The 18,598-nt window shown below is 44.1% G+C and overlaps 1 long non-coding RNA gene across 1 annotated transcript in view; it reads right to left on the reverse strand.

Moving 5' to 3' along the window:
* Nucleotides 1-14,038, reverse strand: part of LOC123612342 (uncharacterized) — an 80,162-nt gene extending 66,124 nt beyond the window's left edge. Inside the window, exon 1 of the long non-coding RNA XR_012511374.1 lies at nucleotides 13,838-14,038. This is a non-coding gene — a long non-coding RNA (uncharacterized LOC123612342). The remainder of the gene's footprint in view (nucleotides 1-13,837) is intronic.
* Between the last annotated feature and the right edge of the window lie 4,560 nt (nucleotides 14,039-18,598).

Genomic DNA, 18,598 nt, shown 5'->3' on the forward strand with positions numbered 1-18,598 from the left:
AGAGTTTGTGCTGCTACCTGGGCACCCTGGGAGAAAAGCTTTCAAGATGATCAACTCTTTGAAGCAACATGCATCCACCTACACCTGGAAGGAAGGAAGGATAGAAGAGAGAAGACGAGGGAGGAGTAAAGTGAAAAATGAGAGGGAAGACCTCATCCAAGGCACGCATCCATGCTTTCAACGGTGTCTGGAAATTTCTTCCCGCTCTCCATATCCAGGATAGCTGACCCTTGCAGAGTCTCCTTCTATAACTATTTTGCAAAAAAAGGTTTTAAATCTTTATTCACATAACACTTACTTTTCATCATACATGCTAAAACAATAAAAAAAATTGTAATATGCAAGTAGAAGCCTATACATTTCATTATTGGAATGAGTAAACTAGTATGTATTGAAAAAGGTATTCTGTTTCAGGGACTTTTCCTACAATGTTTCATATAGGCAGCTATCACAGCCCCCATTGGATAGATGAGAAACCTGAACCAAAGAGGGGCTGAGGAAGCCTAGGGGCGAGGTATGCAGGTTCTGGACCCTGGGCAACCCTCCTGGCTTCTCTGAGCTCCTGCCTCTATTTTATTTATTTTTTTAATGGAGATACTGGGGATTTAACCCAGGACCTCATGCCTGCTAAGCAGCTGCTCTACCACTGACTTATACCCTCCCTCTCTGCCTCTTTAAAGTAAGACACCATAATATCTGTCTCACAGGACTGTTGTAAATACACACAGGATCCCTTCTCTTGCAAAGTGATTTACCAAATCTGAAAGGTTCCACCGCAATTTATCTCCAGTAAAGAACCACGCTTCCTATAGTCAAAGTTAAGAATAAAAGTTGCCAATACATGTCCCTAAAAGACCTGCGTTTTGCTTTGGCATTTCCCACCCCCACCCCCATAATCATGAGGTTCACGTACATGTCCGGGGACTCCCGATGCAGGCACATCTTCCCAGGCTAAGCCCCGAAGCGCCGGGCAGAACGTGCTTACACGGTGATCCCTACGCCTCCCCCAAACAGGCTCAGGCTAGAGTTACGGAAAGCAGGACAAACAGCCTGAAAACTGTGCGACCCCCGCAGCGCTGGAGCTGCTTAGAGATGGTCATTCACGTGTAACCACCTCGCAGGGTCTCCGGGCTGCCGAGGACACTTCCTGTTACTCTGACGCCCGACCACAGCCCCGAGCCGCACCAAAGCCAAAACGTGACTTCACCACCAAGGGCCAGAGCTAGGACTGCCCAACTGGTAAGTCCCTGGTGCGGAATCTGGTGTCATACATGATGATACAAAAATGCACATGATATAGAACACAGCAGAGCATGTTATACATCATGACAGGTACGTTTTACGCTGTGTCAGTTACCAGTGCAACAGCGGGTGGTTAGAGTTCAGGCTATTAAAGGTCAGATGTTGATATTCCTCAGCGGAGACCTGCTTCTCAGGGTATTACTGTTTCCATCTTTGTTTTCTATAAACACATTAAATACATTTAAATCTCCCTAGGGGTATTTTCCTTTGCAGAAAAAACAGGTCTATGGTTTAATTCTCTTGGATAAGATTCAGCATGTTTGTCACCACAATGGGATCATTAGAGCAGATGTCTCTCTCTTGCTAACGTGACATCATATTTAAAATAGACCAACAGATCGTTATGGCAGCAAATTCATTCATAGTAGTTACTTCTTTGGTAATGTACAAATAAGAACCTCTTTTTAGAGGAAGGATACAGATGAGCTAAAAATACACTATCTACACAGACACAGGATGGCTCTCAAAGGTTCTCTCCACAGCTGTTTTCGCAAATCATAAATCTAACCCTGCAGATAGTACATTGCGCAGGCCTGGCTCCAGGAAGAGAAGCTAATTAGCAGATCTGTTCTGTTTACACTCAAACAAATGAGTCTATGGTTTTTCTGTGGGTTCCTGACAGCTCATACCAATATTACAAATATACAAGGACCTGCAAAAATATTTGCATTTCACAAGTGGGATTTTACCCCTTTTGCATTTCACTGGGAGCCAAACTCAGATGGTACTAAGGAAGGAATGTCATGGAAAGTATGATGCTTGCCTGAAACATTTAGCTTTTCACATAAAGTGTTAATGAAAGAATTTGTTAATGTCATCTCCTTTCTGGTTGTGACACAGAAAGTGTCACTCGCAGCAAAATCTGTCCACTGGAGCAAAATGATGGTAAGATTAGAAAGATACTGACTTGTGCTAAGAAACTTCACGTTTTGTAAGAAGCACAGTTTCAGTTTAATCTGCCGCGTCCCAAGAAGGGTCCAGAGTCATTTTAAACACTGCCTTCAATGAATATCAATAAATCTTTCACACCACACATACGTGGTTTATGACATAAATGGATGGCCAGTCTGGGCAGCTGACACAGCAGGTTTTATAGCCTAACAGATCAGAAAGGGCTCAATCCAGAGCTCAGTCTTTAGAGTTAGACCAAAAACCAATGATTTGACCAAATTAAATGATCATAGTTGTTTACCACATGATCTAATAGCTTCTTGCTTAGAAGGTGTCACATAAACGCCTGTCACCTCTCCTGTGACATCAACTCTGGTGACAACTGCTATTTTCAAATCAATGCCAGCCCTCCTGGCCACCTTGTCAAAGGCAGGAGCACACGCTGGAGGACTGGTACCCCCAGCACTGTGGATCACATGCACACCTGCCAGAAAAGAAACACCATGGCGACCACTCTGACGTGACCATCACCAATTTACACTCAGTGAACTGCTTTCTTTTCCCATTGTTGTTGGGTTGTTTTTTTTTTTGGTTATGTTTTTGTTTTTCCTTTTAGCAGCAACCACACCAAAGGCAATGGCATCCCTGGAGAATATTTAAGTGGCTACAGCCACTTCTGGTGTTTATGCTCCTCAGGTGCGTGGCTAGTAACAGATGTAAATGGAGGTACAATCGTTAGGTCTTTTTGTTGTACTTGTTAACTGAAGTACAGTCAATTACAGTGTGTCAATTTCTGGTGTACAGCACAGTGTCCCAGTCATGCATATACATACATATATTCATTTTCATATTTTTTCCATTAAAGGTTACTACAAGATATTGAATATCGTTCCCTGTGCTGTACAGAAGAAATCTGGTTTTTCATCTGTTTTTATATACAGTGGTTAACATTTGCAAATCTCAAACTCCCAAATTTATCCCTTCCTACCCCACAACTGTTAGGTCTTAAGAAAAATATCTGTGGACTATTAAAGCAATGATTAGTTTCAATCTTTGAAATTCTCTGGATTTTCTAAATAATCCTCTAGAGAGGATTGATCCAATCAGTTACCTTTCAGAAACTCTGACTTTTAATTCAATCTCTGACAGTGATTTGCTGAGACAGGCCAGGTATAGTACTACGGAGTGCTGGAGCCAGAGAAGCAAACAAAATTCCAGCATTCTGAAGAAGACAGGACTTAAGTGATCGCCTAATTCACTAGTTCTTATCTTTCTAAGGCTCATGATCCTTTGTGGGGTCTGATAAAAGCTGTGGCTCCTCTCCTTAGGGGAGAACAACATATTTTGTTTATACTTTCAGAGGAATCTCAGATTCCCTGAAGCCCATCCTTGGATACTGGATTAAGAAACCTTGACCTCATCCAGTCACCTCGTTTACAGATGAAGAAGTTAAGGTGCAGAGAGGCTGAGCGCCTCGGCCAGGGCTGGGCAGCTGGTTAGGGACACAGGCAGGAGGAAGCCTCGCTCTTCCCACTCCTTGTCTGCAGTGTCTCAGGGTCAGACTCCATGTGGACCTGTGTGTGGGGTTAAGGACAAGGGCCATCAGGCAGTGTCTGCAAAGATTGGCGGGCTCTGCTGACCGCTCCTATTAACCGTCCAAAGAATGATTGGTGAGTCTATGTGATTAGAATTTAAACCCCCTCGTCCTCTTTCTAACCAAGTATGATTCTTTCTATGTTTTCACTCTGCTCAACCCACTCAGGTACATCTGAACCCACCCCGTCCTCCTCCCACCCTCGTCCACCCACCAACACTTTCTTAAAACACCCTCCACACTCCCCAGGTTCTTCCCCTGTCTCTGCACTGTTCACCCTTCTTCTCCCCTGCATTTTACATCCTTCTCCAAGTCTCTCCTCTCCCCAGGGGTTCCCTACAGCTCAACCCTACCCTCCTTAATATCCATTCTCACTCTTTCACATAGAAATCCTTCTCAATACTGGCTTCAACTGTTACTCCCTTTGAATGGAAGTTCCTCCCCCATCCTGCCTCCCGTCCACCCTCTCCTCTAAGAAGCGCTAGTGTCTTGGTCCTTGTTTATACTGTGATGTCTGGCTCTCGGCCACGTAGCCAGATTCATGGACAATTTATAATTCCAAAATGAAAGACAATATACAAATAACAAACTTACCACCAATACCTGCGGTTCATAAGAAGTTTTGGTACGTCTGACACCTTGCTTTCTTTTTGCCTTTTTCTCCGGAACTGATTTTTTTTTAAGGGGGATATAGCTCCCCCTGGTGGAAAATTATGATATTTAAAAAACAGGGCCTCCTAACCAGTGTAACGGGAAATGCATCAACAATAAAACTAAAGGGTACGTGATAACTACATCCAGACCATTAATTGCTCAAAGCTCTGCATCTTATGACCTTAAATAACAACACATCCTAAGGGATTTATCCTTCCTAAGCAGAGATACATTTTCAGTACTTGAAGAAATATTCAGTAATGCCACCTCCGTACCCGACTGCAGAAGACTTCCTTTGTTAGTTCAGTAAATCACAGCACTGTGATAATGAGGCCAGAGCCCTGGATTTGGCTCATGCACGGTTGGCAGCTGCTATGGGTCCAGTAGCCACCAGTTTCACTCTAACTCCAGCAAGTCATCTTAGTAAGATTTACCCTGAGCCACAGAAGACCCAGGGTGAGAGAGCAAACAGCCACAATTCTAACCCTCTAACTGGAAATCAACCCAAATATGCTGGTGGGTTAACAGTGACTATATTATTAATTATCTTTCATCTAATGGCAACTTCTTTCCTCAGAACCCTCTCAAGGTGGCTGATAAAGTCCGTTTAAATGTTCATTGAGTTATTTATTTACTTTTAGTGGCTGTATCATTCAAACAATTTTACTTACATAATTTTATGTATAAATCCTCTCATTCTTAAAATTTGACATGCACTGAATGCAGGAAATTAAGACGATTTAATGAAAAGCATTTTTCAGATGAACTTCTGTATGAATGTCCTTTATATATGAGGCCCTGGCAGTCTGTACAAAATCAGGAACATAGCCCAAGGCCTAAAATATAAACCTAAATGTGTTATGCACTATAAAAATGTATGTCGTCAACTCAAAAGAAACAGACTAATCAATCTCTTAGTTACTTGCAAAACTATATTGCATATTAAGTATTTGTAACGTTTATGTTGCCTGCAAAGAACTAGTCCCAGATAAATTTGAAAATATAATCAGTCAGTGGAAAGGTCTAACATTGTGTTCAACAGAAACAGAACTTTCATCAGCGCCAAAGTGATGAAATAAGGACAATAACTTTAAAAAGTAATCACTTCTCTTGTGTGATCTATTAGCAATTTTATTTCCAAGGTTTCATTAAAAGCTAAATTTCGCAACCTTATACGTGCCCTCAGTATTCATTATGAAAACCCAACACTAATTCTCAGGAGAGGCCAGTGACTTCACATGTAGTTGATAGATTGTAGAAACAGATGCAGGAGACCAAAAAGGTAGATTGGGGTAAGAGTTAATAGGAATGATGCAGTTAATCAAAAGTTCCTCATTTGCAGTCAAACTGTAGTTTAAGGCACAAACTGGAGAATTAGCTGTGTTACTGTGGGTTCATTTTTTTAAAAAAATGAATTCTACCAACTAAAAGCAGCTACTTACCTGGACTAAATATCACCAAGTCAGCGACTTAACTATACCAAGATTTTTACAGATTCTCTAACCAGAGAAATCATGTGGATGGTTCTCTTGTCTAAATGGAGTTTCTGCTGGGATAGTCCAAGCCTCAGGCCAACTTCTAGGCCTTACGTATTAAAATAAGAAAATTTAATCCACTGGAACTAAATATTTCAAGGTTAGGACTAACGTTTATCACATGCTGTATGTAATGGCATAAGCAATTTTCCTTGTGAATAAAGCTTTTCCCAAATACAATTTTAGTGGATACACGAGCTTTCATTGCCTGGATCTCTCATCACTTACATAACCACTTCCTTATTCGGACCTTCAGTTTTGTGTGTGTGCTACACATAAGACTGTATTACCAACTTCGCAAGCAAAGCTCTTCCACAGTTAGCTGTATTTCCTTAAGATAAGTCTGACTTCAATGATGGTAAATAGCCAAGCGACCTACATTTTTTTTCCAATAAGAAGATCTCGCATTTTAAAGTTTTACAGTAAGTCACATAAACATTGCCTTGTATAATTAGCCAAGTGCGGTTACATGGCCACTAAAATGACCACAGCACTTACAGAAGATTTTGCTTTCACAGCAGTTAGCAGACACATGTTTATCTCAGAGATAATAAAAAAACCAAATAATCCAGCTGTTCTCCACACAGTAGCTGAGGAACTAGAAGCAAAACACAAGGTGTAATTTACTTTTTAAAATGTGAGTTTAACAGTAATTTAAGTATATTGGGAAAAAAATGTGTAAAATCTTATTTGCTTTACATTACCCAAGTGCAGAAGCTGTGGATACATACTTAAGCATTTTGCAGTTATGCCCCTTGGAACCCTTTCTATCTCAGTGAGATTTTGGCCATTGTATTTTAACAACCAAGCACTGTCATTTTGGGGTGATAATCCACACACTGAACCATGCTGACTAAAGGAAAAGTAATTATAGGAAAATAATAACAGAAAATAGTAACAGAAAAGGCAAGAAAATAGAAAAACATCTATAGCAGTGGTAGCAGATGCCCCTGTCCCCAGCGCTCTCCAGAAATTATCTCCCTTGAATGGCAAGGATCTCTCGGTAAAAGAAGTGATGTATTTTTAATGCATCAGGCGTAAAATCGTCTTTGCTTTTCCAAGCTCATAATCAGTTCAGGCAAAAATCAACTCTGCCCCTCGCTGTTACCGAAGGCAAGTTTATGTGCCCGCAGCATCATGGGGCCAAACTAATTGAAACATGAGTTTGGAGCAGAGAAAGATTTACTGCAGGGCCGAGCAAAGAGGATGGGGCAGCTCATGCCCAAGAAAACCCAAACTCCCTGAAGGGTTTCAGCAAAGCCTATTTAAAGGCCGGGTGAGGAATGGGGGTTGCAGTGTACGTGATCAGCTCGGGGCACAATTCTCTAATTGGCTGATGTGGAGGGAACAGGGCGGTCAACACTATCAACCCCAGGGCACCGGAAGGTCTGGGGCCCACATGCTCATGATTATTAAGTAGTTAATTTCTTCCTTTTAAGTGGTGGTTTTTAGCATCCGAAAAACTCAGGAAGTATACATGAGATAGGACTATCTGGGTGCTTCAGAGAGGAGCTGCCCAGAGGACATGGGGGAGGGGTCTGGCCCTGGAAGGCCCCCCAGGGTTCTGCTCGGTTACATCGTGACTTTGGCTAGGATGTAAACATGAGAGGTCAAAGCGAAAATCTGCTTTAGTTTTCCTCCTTCCATCATCCTAAAAAAAATTGGCTGTCCTCAAGTTATTCCCTAATTAAAAACCTCAGAGGCAATTCCCAAAGTTCAGGACAAGAGACCTAAAAACTCTAAAGAAAAATATGATCATAAGATTTTGTTTTTTCCAAAACAGTGGAGGTAGGGCTAAAGGTAGGAGCTTGGTCTTAATGTGGTGTCCCTAAGTCTCCAGCACTGTACTTGATGGGCACTTAGCAAAAGTTGGTTGACTTGGTGGCTGAATTAATCAGAGAGTATATTTCAAAACAGCTTTTTTTCCTTAAAGGTTTCTTCACTCTCATTTCTCATAAGCTATTATGACATGGCCAAGGATTACTTAATCCTCTAATTTCTTATTAACTGCCAGAAAATCCTTTCTCCTAACATACTGAAATTCCTAAAACCTTCTGTAAAGATTCTATGTAAAGGTTTTTCACAGGGGAGCATTTTCCACTAGGTCAGAGACCTTGACGCAGCAAAGTCTTTTTTAAATTTGTAAAGTAAATGCAGAGTTAGAAGTACTTCTTAATTACTGAGATGGTCATTTACACACTTTCCCCTGTATAATGCAACTATAATGTGCTATAAGACAGATGGATGGCTTTTGCAATCATAAAAGAGCCAACTCAGACATAACGTGATATACGTATTAGAAAACCATTAAAATATGAGGAGAAATTATTGAAAGACAAATAATCCTATAATTAATTCTATGTTATTTCTTTGACGGAAACATTTTCCGTCAATCTCCAAGTAAACCATTCTACAGACTACACAGAACAGAATCTTTTCATTAGGGACTTCAGAGAAGGAAGAAAAATGTCACTTGGGGATTTCAAGTCAAGACGTTTAGTAAAAGTGTGAAAGTCAAACAAGGCATGACAAGTGGTTGTGTCTGCCATCGTGGGAATATTGTGGGAAGGGAGAAAAGAAAGACAAGAACAAATGGATGCCACAAAAATCAGACAAAGCCCGCTTTGTGGCTGACGGATAATTCAAATGATCACCCTAGGCTGCACAGACAATGCAGAATTCAAGACAGAGATGTAAACCGCATTGCAAATTAGTGGCATGTATTTTTAAATGTTTCTTGTTCAGACTCTTAACTCATCATCTCTGCCAGTGTTTCAAGAGTCCAGAAGCAAATGGAGTGACTCATGAAATCTACTTTCTTGAGGAAAGGTATCTGAACAAGTTTAAGGCACAGTGGAAAATTTCAAGAAGGAGCAGAACTGGCTGTGGTCTGCCTTCCCTTCAGTGCCCAGGAACCTGCAAGCAGCCCAAAGCCCAAAAGGGAAGGTGTGAGGATGCAGAAGGAGCAGAGACCCAGCCGGACGACTCTCTCCCCAGGGCTGCAAGGCATCCTCACTGAAATCACCCTCTGTGGGGACAGAGCCGGAAGGTTGGAGGTGGATTCGACTTTGTCCCACTCTAACTGCTCTAACTATGCGGCTGAGGGCTACTGGATTAAATGAATGGACCTGCTTGTACTCTGTGTTAATTAGAACCTTTTTAAAAAGTAAGTAAAGATGAGAATATCAAAATAATCATCTTAAATTATTTCTCTACAGTTTATATGTATAAAAAAAAAAACAAACAACCCATTCTTGTTCTTTATTGAGAGCCTTGGGTTTTTGAAAGGTAAACAACTTGCTAAATTTGGTATAGATCTGGAGATAAAACTAAGGAAGACCAATAGAAACTATCTTGGTTCAGGAAATAGGTTGTATTTTGTCTTGTATTTCTATGGCACAGCACAGTGCTCAAAAATTATTATTGCTAAGTAAATACTAAACTAAAACAATTTAAATTATGTACATATTCCAGAATTCCTGATGAATAAATATGAGACTCATAGATATTCCTAAGGAATAAGTCTAAGTACAATTAATAAATAACTGATACACTGTGTGTGAGTCAGTGTGCCAGGCAAAAATGGATAAAACCCAGTCCCAGTCCTGTGAATGCTTGCCAGACCGTCTGGCTTTATTGGAAAATAAAAGCATTTACTGGCCATACTCAACTTAATTGAAGAAGTCTCTTCAAGTGTAACCACCCAGGGTCAAGCACACCGTTATCTTCTCCAGGTCTAGGACAGCTCTGTCCTGTTGAGCCCTCGTACGTTGGGGTCATCGGCCTCTCAGCATGAGATGGTGCACTCTGCGTGGTACCCTAGGGAGCATGGGCGGCCGCGGGGCCGCCGGGGCCGCCGGGGAGGCGGGGCCGCGAGCTAGGAAAGACTCAGCAGCTACCTCGGTTGTTTAAATCATTCTGAACCTGCGTGTACTAAAGAAGGTGCTGCAAACCAAGGAAAAGGCACATCACAACCTAAGCAGGACTGCTTGGGAATCCCTAGGAAGGTTCTAAGCTGTCTCCACTTATCTAGTAGTCCTGTAGACTATTATCCTTAAATCTCCACCCATAAGAATACAGAATCGGTCCTGGGGTCTCAGCCCCACCCCCTACAGCAGTGCCCTCGGAGCTCCTAAACTTAAGGTCTTAAGAATATGGCCCACACCTTGGAGTTTCAAGAACAAACTATCTCAAGGTGAAAAAAAACTTCGCGTATGCTGCCTGGCTTCCTGCTGTCGCCAAACAGCCCGTATTGCACGCACCTTGTACAACTGGCCTGGACTATACTGTAGCAATAGACTGTGCGTTTCCTAAAAAGAAGGACGTGCCCCGTTTCGCTCTGAATCTCTAAGGCCTAGCTTTGTGTACAGAACTAAACGAAACAGTACTCATCCAGCAGGACCATGCCGAAGAAATGGAAACTGACAGCTTTTCTCACCAGCCATTTACTTAGATTACCTGTGGGTGACTTAAGTGACTGAATTTGTGCACAGGTTTTTGTGAGACACTGGGATAATAAAAAATATATGTATATTGCCTACATATTGGCATAGCAGGGCCAAAGGATAAGGGAAACATATGCAGGAGTAATGGGATGTCAGACAATCAGTTCCACTGGAACATTTAGATATGAGGTATAGATGCCACTATTACTATTCATTTTCTAATGTGCACTCTGTGATGAGCACTGAAATGCTAACCTCACCCTGAAATGTTTAGAACAGGACATGGCATAAAGTAGTCCTCAGTAATTTTAGTGTGATAGGTGTATGCATGCCTTTAGAGCTTACAAAGTACATCCCTATATAAATAATCAAAGCTGCTCAATTTTTAGCCTCTTCATAACTAAATGCTTTGAGTACATTTATGTTTCATCTTATAGTCACAATAAGGCTTTGAGGTATTGTATCATATCTACCCCACAAATGGAAAAGGGACCTTCTGAGAGGTTCACACTACCAGAGAGCGTGAAACCAGGATTAGAAACCTGATTTATCCAACTGTAAAGCCAGGGTTCTTTGTAGAATACAAACTGGACCCCCAATGTGATCTTCACTTTAGCCCCGTGATATACACGGTACAAACATTAACCTTACTTTACCCCTGTGATATAAATATTACAAATATCATTTTACAGATTTGTTCCTTTAATAAAGACGTGTTGATAACCTTACAAGCTGCTATGGAATGAATGTTTGTGTCCCCATCAAAATCCATGTTGAAATCCTAAGGCCCAATGTGGTGGTATTAGGAGGTGGGGCCTTTGAGCAGCGACCAGGTTATGAATGGGATTAATGTCCCTTATAAAAGAGACCCCACAGAGCTCCCTAGGCCCTTCCGAAATGTGAGGATCCAACAAGGAGCCTTTGACTTGGAAGAGAGGCCTCCCCCAGTGGTGCTAGCACCCTGGTCTTAGACGTCCAGCCTCCAGGACTATGAGAAATAAACTTCTGTTGTTCATAAGCTACCCAGCCAGTGGCACTGTGTTGTAGCAGCCCAGAGAGACTAAGACACATGGCAAGCACCGCTCTGGGCACTGGAAACACAGCAAGTGATCAAAACCATCTTTGGAGTTTACATTCTGGGAAGAGGAAAACAAAAAATCTCAACAAGTACTTGTCAGCTGCAAGCGTTGTGGAGAAAGATAATGCAAGGTAAGGAGTTAGGATGGACCAAGAGGGGTTGGGTAGAATTATACCTATTGGATGTGGCGTGATCAAGAGGAGGGGCCTTTGATAAGATACTGGAGGGAGCAGAGACCTGAAGGAGGTGGAGCCAGCCATGGGTTGTCTGGAGAGACCAGAAAGGGCAAAGTCCCCAAGACAGGGATGTTCTTGGCCTACCGGAGTCAGAGCTGGGAGGTCAACATGCCAGGAGTGTTAATGGGGGCAGGGGTTGGGGGAGGGCTGGCAAGAAAGAGAGAAGGCCAGAAAAGGAGCTGAGACTAAATTACATAGTCTTTCAGGACACTGTAAGGACTTTAGATTTTACGCTGAAGGACATAAACCACTGGGCAGCTTTCACCCAGTGCAGCACATGCCCAGCGGGAGACTAGGTGGGAGGCTGTTGCGATGGTCCAGTTAGAGGGATGGCGCTTTATATTAGACTGATAGTGAAAGACAAGTTTGCCTGCAAGGGTTTTGTCCTGAGCATGGAGAGATAGCGTTGCCAAGACTGGGGGACGATCTGGGGATGAAGATCAGGAGTTCAGCCTTCAATATGCTGCTTCTGAGATGCCTTTTACCGAAGATGTCAAGTCGGCGGCTGGATCTGGATTTTACAGGAGGACAAGTCCATGCTGGAGGCATAAGTGTGCACTCTGTCAAGGCACTGATGGTAAATATCGGAGAGGGGAGCATCTAAGGAGTGGGTGAGTCAGAGGCAAGGCCATCAGTGCTCCACACCTTCACCTTTAGAGACAAAGAGGATCCAGTCAAGGCGACTGGGACGGAGTGGGCAGAGAAGAAGGAGGAAATCTTCATACAATTTCCAGAAGAAAGCATTTTAGGAGAAAGTGATCAGTTTGGTCCAATACCACTGATAAGTCATGGAAGATGAGGGCCAAGACTGACCACTGAATTTAGCAGCCTTGGCTGATTGATGGAGGTTATGAGTCCTAGCTTCCCTGAAATGAGAAAAACAAGGTCTGAAAGATTAATTCAATTGAACAACCAAGATCACATAGCCAGTTAGCAGCAGAACTGGGCCCAGAACCAAACGCTGAACACAGGCCTTTGGAAGTCAGCCCTGTTTCTTGAATCCCAGACCACACTCTTCTTCAGTAATATTTTGTGATGTCATTCTTCCCACAGTAACTGCCATTCATAAGGGAGACTCTAAAAGCACTCTAAGGTGGGGGGAGGGTATAGTTCAGTGGTATTGTGTGTGCTTAGCATGCATGAGGTCCTCGGTTCAATCCCCAGAACCGCCATTAAGAATAAATAAATAAATAAACCTAATTATTAAGGCACACTAAGATGGTAAGCCAAAAGGAATAAACCTCAGTAGAACTGAGGGCACGCTGACAGTCAGACAATAGTTTAGTATTTCATGACAGAAACAATGGCCCTCAAATCAAACCAAACAGACACTGCAACCAGGACAGGACCAGGTGTCAAACACAACGCGATGCAAAGAAATGTTTACATCTCCTAAAAATGAATTCTCTGTTTATAGTGTTTTGCCACATGATTCTCATGGAAATAATGAGATGAATCAACACCTCAGGCCTGACTGCCGTTATGTTGTTAGTACTATGTAGAGTCAGGGGATCTGAGTCCCCAGAACTCTTTCTTTCATTTGACTTATCAAGGTGCTCCAAAAGGGGGAGGGGAGGATATCTTTTACTTCTTTAATAATTCAAACAAATGTTTAGGGGGCCAAAGGCACAAGAAAGCCCCAAACCATTCAGGTATGAAAGACATAGTTTTAACTGTCCCTACTCCTCCCTCAAACGCACAACCCCCAACAGCAAAAGAGGCTCGATCATTTAAAGAATCCACTCAGTTGCCAACATCTGCTGAATGACTTTGCAGACTAAGAAGTTAAGATTTCCAAAGGGAAGAAGAGCGGGGGATGGGTGAAAAGGATCCGGACCGGGCTCTGGAAAGGAAAGCGACCCAGCACGGGGCGGGGAGGGAGGCGCTGACCGTCCCAGGGCATCTGCAGCGGGGGCGCATGGCGGGGCTGGCGGGGCTCTCGCCTCGCAGAGTCCGAGTGCCATCGCTCGGACCTGGGCCCCAGACCCGGGGTCTCCCTCCAGGGCTTCAGCTGGCTCGCGGCGCCCGCCTTCCCGCCTCTCTTTCCCGGAACGCGGGGCAGAAGGGATCGCGCGCGCGAGCGCGGGCCGCCGCTCGGTTACCTGACGCCGCCGTGTCTCCCCAGAAGGCGGAGGCGCAGCGCTTCAGCGCTGGCCGGCACCCCCGCGACCGCCTCGGCCGGGGTGCCGAGTGTCCGGGACCCGGGGCCCAGGCCGGAGAGTCGCCTGCAGCAGGTGCAGCGCCCGGGCCCCGCTCCTGGCCCCGCGCGTGACAGCCCCGAGCCCAGGTTCCCGCGCGCTCGCTCGGCCAACCCGCGGGGTGACGGCGCCCGCGCGCCCCCTGCTGGCCGGGCCCCACCGCGCGCCCAGCCCGGCTCTGAAGTCCCCAGGTCTGGCCTCGCTGCGCTCAACATCTCAACAAGCAGGACCGCCAAACATAGTTCAGGATTTAGGATCGCTGGCTCAGCTCCTTCCTTCTGTTTTTGGAGTTTGCGCCAAAGATCTAAAGATCCTCCCTGCACTCCGTTCCCTTCCAAACTCTGAGTTTGAGAACGAAAAACCCAACAAGATAAAAGGCCCCCAAGACTTTCTTCAAAGGAGCTAGAGAATTGAATCTAGGCCGGCTTTGTTTCTCCCCAGCGCCGTGAAGAACCTGTTTTTTTCTGTAGTTGTAGATACCACCCATGCAAAGCCTGCTGGGAAAACAGAATTACTGCAAATATTCTTTACTAGTTACTGAGAGGGATGCAAAAGAACCACACGCAGGGAGTTAACAATCTAGTTAATTTTGAGTGCATGAAGAAAGGGGAGCCAGTCTCCTTTAAACTTAGTGTTTGAATCATTTTGTTTGAATCACAACCCTAGGAGATAGGATTTTTTTAAATTTTATTTATTTATTTATTTACTTACTTATTATTTACTTACTTACTTATTTTTTGGAACAGAGAAAGGTTCATTGCTGGGCAGAGCAAGGGGGACACATGGCTCATGCCTCCAAAACCCCCAAACTCCGGGAGGGTTTCAGCTGAGCATTTTTAAAGGCCAGCCGAGGGAGGGCATCCCAGGGACTATAATCAGCTATACAGAATTCTGAGTGGTTGATGGTGATCAATCCTTGGGCACCAGAAAATCTGGGGCTACATGCTCATGATCATCAAGTAGTCCATTTCTTCCATTTGGTGGTGGTTTTCAGCATCTGTAATAACAAATGAATAACAGAGAATATAATTATTCCCATTTTACAGTTGAGACTGAGACACAGAGAAGTAGGTACATTTCCCAAGGTTACACAGCCGGAAGTTATAAAGCTGGAATTTAAACCTAAGTGGTCTGGCTCCAGTGTCTGTCCTCTGAGCTCTCATATAATAAATACCGCCTCAGAGAAAAATGAACTATGATCTCACTTAATCCTCACAACAAATCCACCAGGTGGATACCACTGTCTCCATCTTACAGGCAAAGAAGTGTAGGTGCAGAGAGGCTAAATCACTGTCCAGGATCGTGGAGCTAGTACGTGGTGCAGGCAAGACTGGATTAGTAACCGCCAGTCTGATCCTTAACTAACCACAGGAACAGAGATGCTTTTTTCAAACATCCAACTGTTGTACAGACTCAGCCTCCCAGCCCTGATTACCACATTGAGACTCAAGGACAGAATTTTGGATGAGGTAAAAAAGGCAGCTTTCTTTCTTTGCCAGGCAAAGGAGGTCACGGTGGGCTAATGTCTCCATGACCGTGAGCCTGCCAGGGAGAGAAGCCAGGTGGTTTTATAGTAAAAATTCAAGAGTTCACGGGGTGGTGCTGGTTTCCATAGAGATCCCATACAGGGTAACTTTTGTTACAAAGTCGTTCTTGTTTTTGCAGATGCAATGGTCCCCTTCCTTCTGGATATGATATTTTCCTCAGGCTTTGGGAATCTCGTAATATTCTTGTGCCTAGAATGAAGGGTTCTTTGCGAAGGGGTCTGTAGAAAAGTGCTCCAGAGAAATACTTGTGCAGTTTAAAGTCAAGTTGATATCTGCTTCTAGTATTTTAGGCAAGCTGAGGCCTGGGACCTCTTGCTACAGTGTATGCACAGGCCAGGACCTGCACCTCAAACAACAGAATACAAAAGAACCACAAGGGACTAAAAATAATTGTGTGCATGTGCAGTTGGGGCCAGTTATGAACAACAAGACACAGAAAACAGAAATCCAACTGCCATTTCTGAGGTGTCGGGAGCAAAAGCAGGGCACTGAACATGATCCCTGTACGCAGCAGCATGAGGGGGTTGGGGGTCCACCCAAACCTCCTTCCTCTCCAGCCTAACCCTGGTTGGCAAAAGCATGAGAAAAGCCATTTAAATTATTATACAGTTAAGCAGTTATAAATACCATATGGTCACTGATGACAGTGCGGTCCTGCTCAGTTACACAACCATGCAGAGAGAGAAGGAATTACTTAGAAAGTGTATGAAGCTTTCATAACCTTCAAATACTGAGCCCTTGGGCTTTAGGCTCAGACCTTCAGTACCCTTTCTCTGACCTAATGCTGGGCTGGATCTTTTCTCCAAGCAGCTTCACCAATCCTGCCCTCCACTAAAGAGACCAAGAACACAGGGGCCTTTGACCAAACTCAGAGTTAGATGAAGGAGCAGCCATCTCTTCTCCGAGGAGGGAACAGCATATTTAAAGCATCTCTGCACTGTGCACCTTCATCCTCTTTGTGGCCAGGCCTCTGGGACACTTTGGGAAGGGAGAGCCAGGGCACCAGTACCACCAAGCCCTTTGTGCTCCTATTTAGGAAACTGTGTTGCTTTCTGCAGCAGAACAAGAGCAATCCAAGAGGAAGCACAGAGGATGTGTACGGCCATGACCACATAACAACTTGATTTACGTCCATTTATGAAGTGTATTTCTTTCTTCCTGCCTCTCTTGCCCAATATAGTGAGTTGGAGGGATTTGGGGGCTGATCAAGATAAAAATAAGACCATGAGGTTTTGGGCAACACTTTGATAGGTTTGCTTGTGGGAGGCAGGGAGGGGAGTCCCACACAGCGTGGGACCATCAGAGGCTACGGCCCAACAGGGTGACCACCCAGAAGAATGGGAGGGTGAGGGAACTCCCAGGGAGAGGGGGATGGGAGAGGGACTCACATGTCTAGGAGAGGGGGTTCAGCAGCCCCTCTGCCCCTCTGGGAGTTTCAGAGAACCTGGTGCTCCAAAGGGCAGCCCCAGAGCAGGTCTCTAATAGCTACAGAGTTTCTCTCGTCTCTGTCTAGGAGATGTTAGATGCAATTTCTCAGGGTATGCAAAGCATACTGCTTATAAACAGCTAAAAACCTACTTTTTTAGGCTGTGTTCAAAACCATCAAATTTGTCATAAATATGAACATTTGGCTCAGTGCCCATAGGCTTTTGAGCTCATGGGTCCTAGCCTATTGCCTTCACAATAACCCAGGGGCCAATGTACAGGGACCATCTTGGCTTATTTATGTAACATCCTAAGACCCAGTAGGTGGTACAAGCAAACACACTCTGTATCCACAGCTCCACCAGGCCCAGACTGATGCACATCCAAATTCTGAGTTCAGGGCTCTGACCAGAGGACCCACTTTAAGTGGTGGTCATTGACATTGGCTGATGATTGATTCCTTTCTTACCATCCGCTCATCAGCACCAAAGCAGAGAAATCTAACATTCCGACAGTAAATTATATGCACGCAGAAAGAGTGACTAGGAGGATATTTCATCTACAAGAATCCGAGGCACTTCAAGTGGATGGGTGTGTGCGTGGTTTTCCTCTAATAGTGAAATAATTTCACCAGCAGGTGGCGCCATTACATTACATATCAGAGAGGGTCTGTCTTCCAACCTAGGGCCTGAAAATAGAGCATACTTTTCTAAGTTCCTGTATTCTGATCACAAGCTTTCATAAACGCTATGTAATCACGGACATCTGCAATGACATACACACTCGATATTAGACCCATTCACTGTGCCATCCAGCGGATTCCTCCAAGCCCCTTGGGAAATTCAGCACTACTAGGAGATGAATGTCACAAGGATACACTGAGGAACAAACTCTGTTTACTAGGCCGCCTGCCTGCTCCTGGCTTCATAGGGTGTGGAATTCCTAAAACGACCGCTCCACTACTCACTCTGTATTATTGGATATATCATCCAACAGAAAAGGTTCTGTCTCTATAATATCGTTTATTATTTTCTCACTTGAAAGCATTCCAAGGCCCATCTAAATAGAGGAAGTCAAGTCCAACGGATTCCACTTTGGAGACAGGAAAGTCTCCACCACCTGTAGGACTGGGACCTGTGTCAGGGACAGAGCTGTTCTTTCCTTGTCTGTCTGTTCTGTTAGCCTTAAGTTTAGGTCCAAGTTCTGTCCTCAGGCCCTTTTATTGTCACACAGTATTTTTTTCCAGGAAACTCTCACTGCCTTCCATCTACTCAACATCCGTTCTCATTCCCAAAGCTCTGTCTCCAGCATTTCGATGCCACTACCCACTGGAGGCCTCACTACTGCTCAAGCTTAAAGCGTTGGAAATTGGGCGCCTCTTTTCTCTTCCTGTTTTCCTGTTTCTGCGAATGGTCTCCTGTGAAGGAAAAGCCCAGATGGGCTAATGAGCTAAGTCACAAATCTAAGTGTGATAAGTGTCGGTTTACTGATATAAGTTCTGCCGGGCTAACTCGTAAATCTGAAGTTTAGTGTCAGTTTACTGGGCTAACAAGCTAACTCGTAAATCCAAGCTCAACAAGTGTCAGTAACGTGATCTGTTCCGAATTGATAAGCTCCAGTGTACTGATTCCTTGCTTTTTGTTGTTTAAACCTTATTGGCTAATAGCCCCATACTTGTAATTAACCCTATAAA

This window comes from Camelus bactrianus, chromosome 2 (genome assembly GCF_048773025.1).
Source record: "Camelus bactrianus isolate YW-2024 breed Bactrian camel chromosome 2, ASM4877302v1, whole genome shotgun sequence".
Lineage (NCBI taxonomy): Eukaryota > Metazoa > Chordata > Mammalia > Artiodactyla > Camelidae > Camelus > Camelus bactrianus.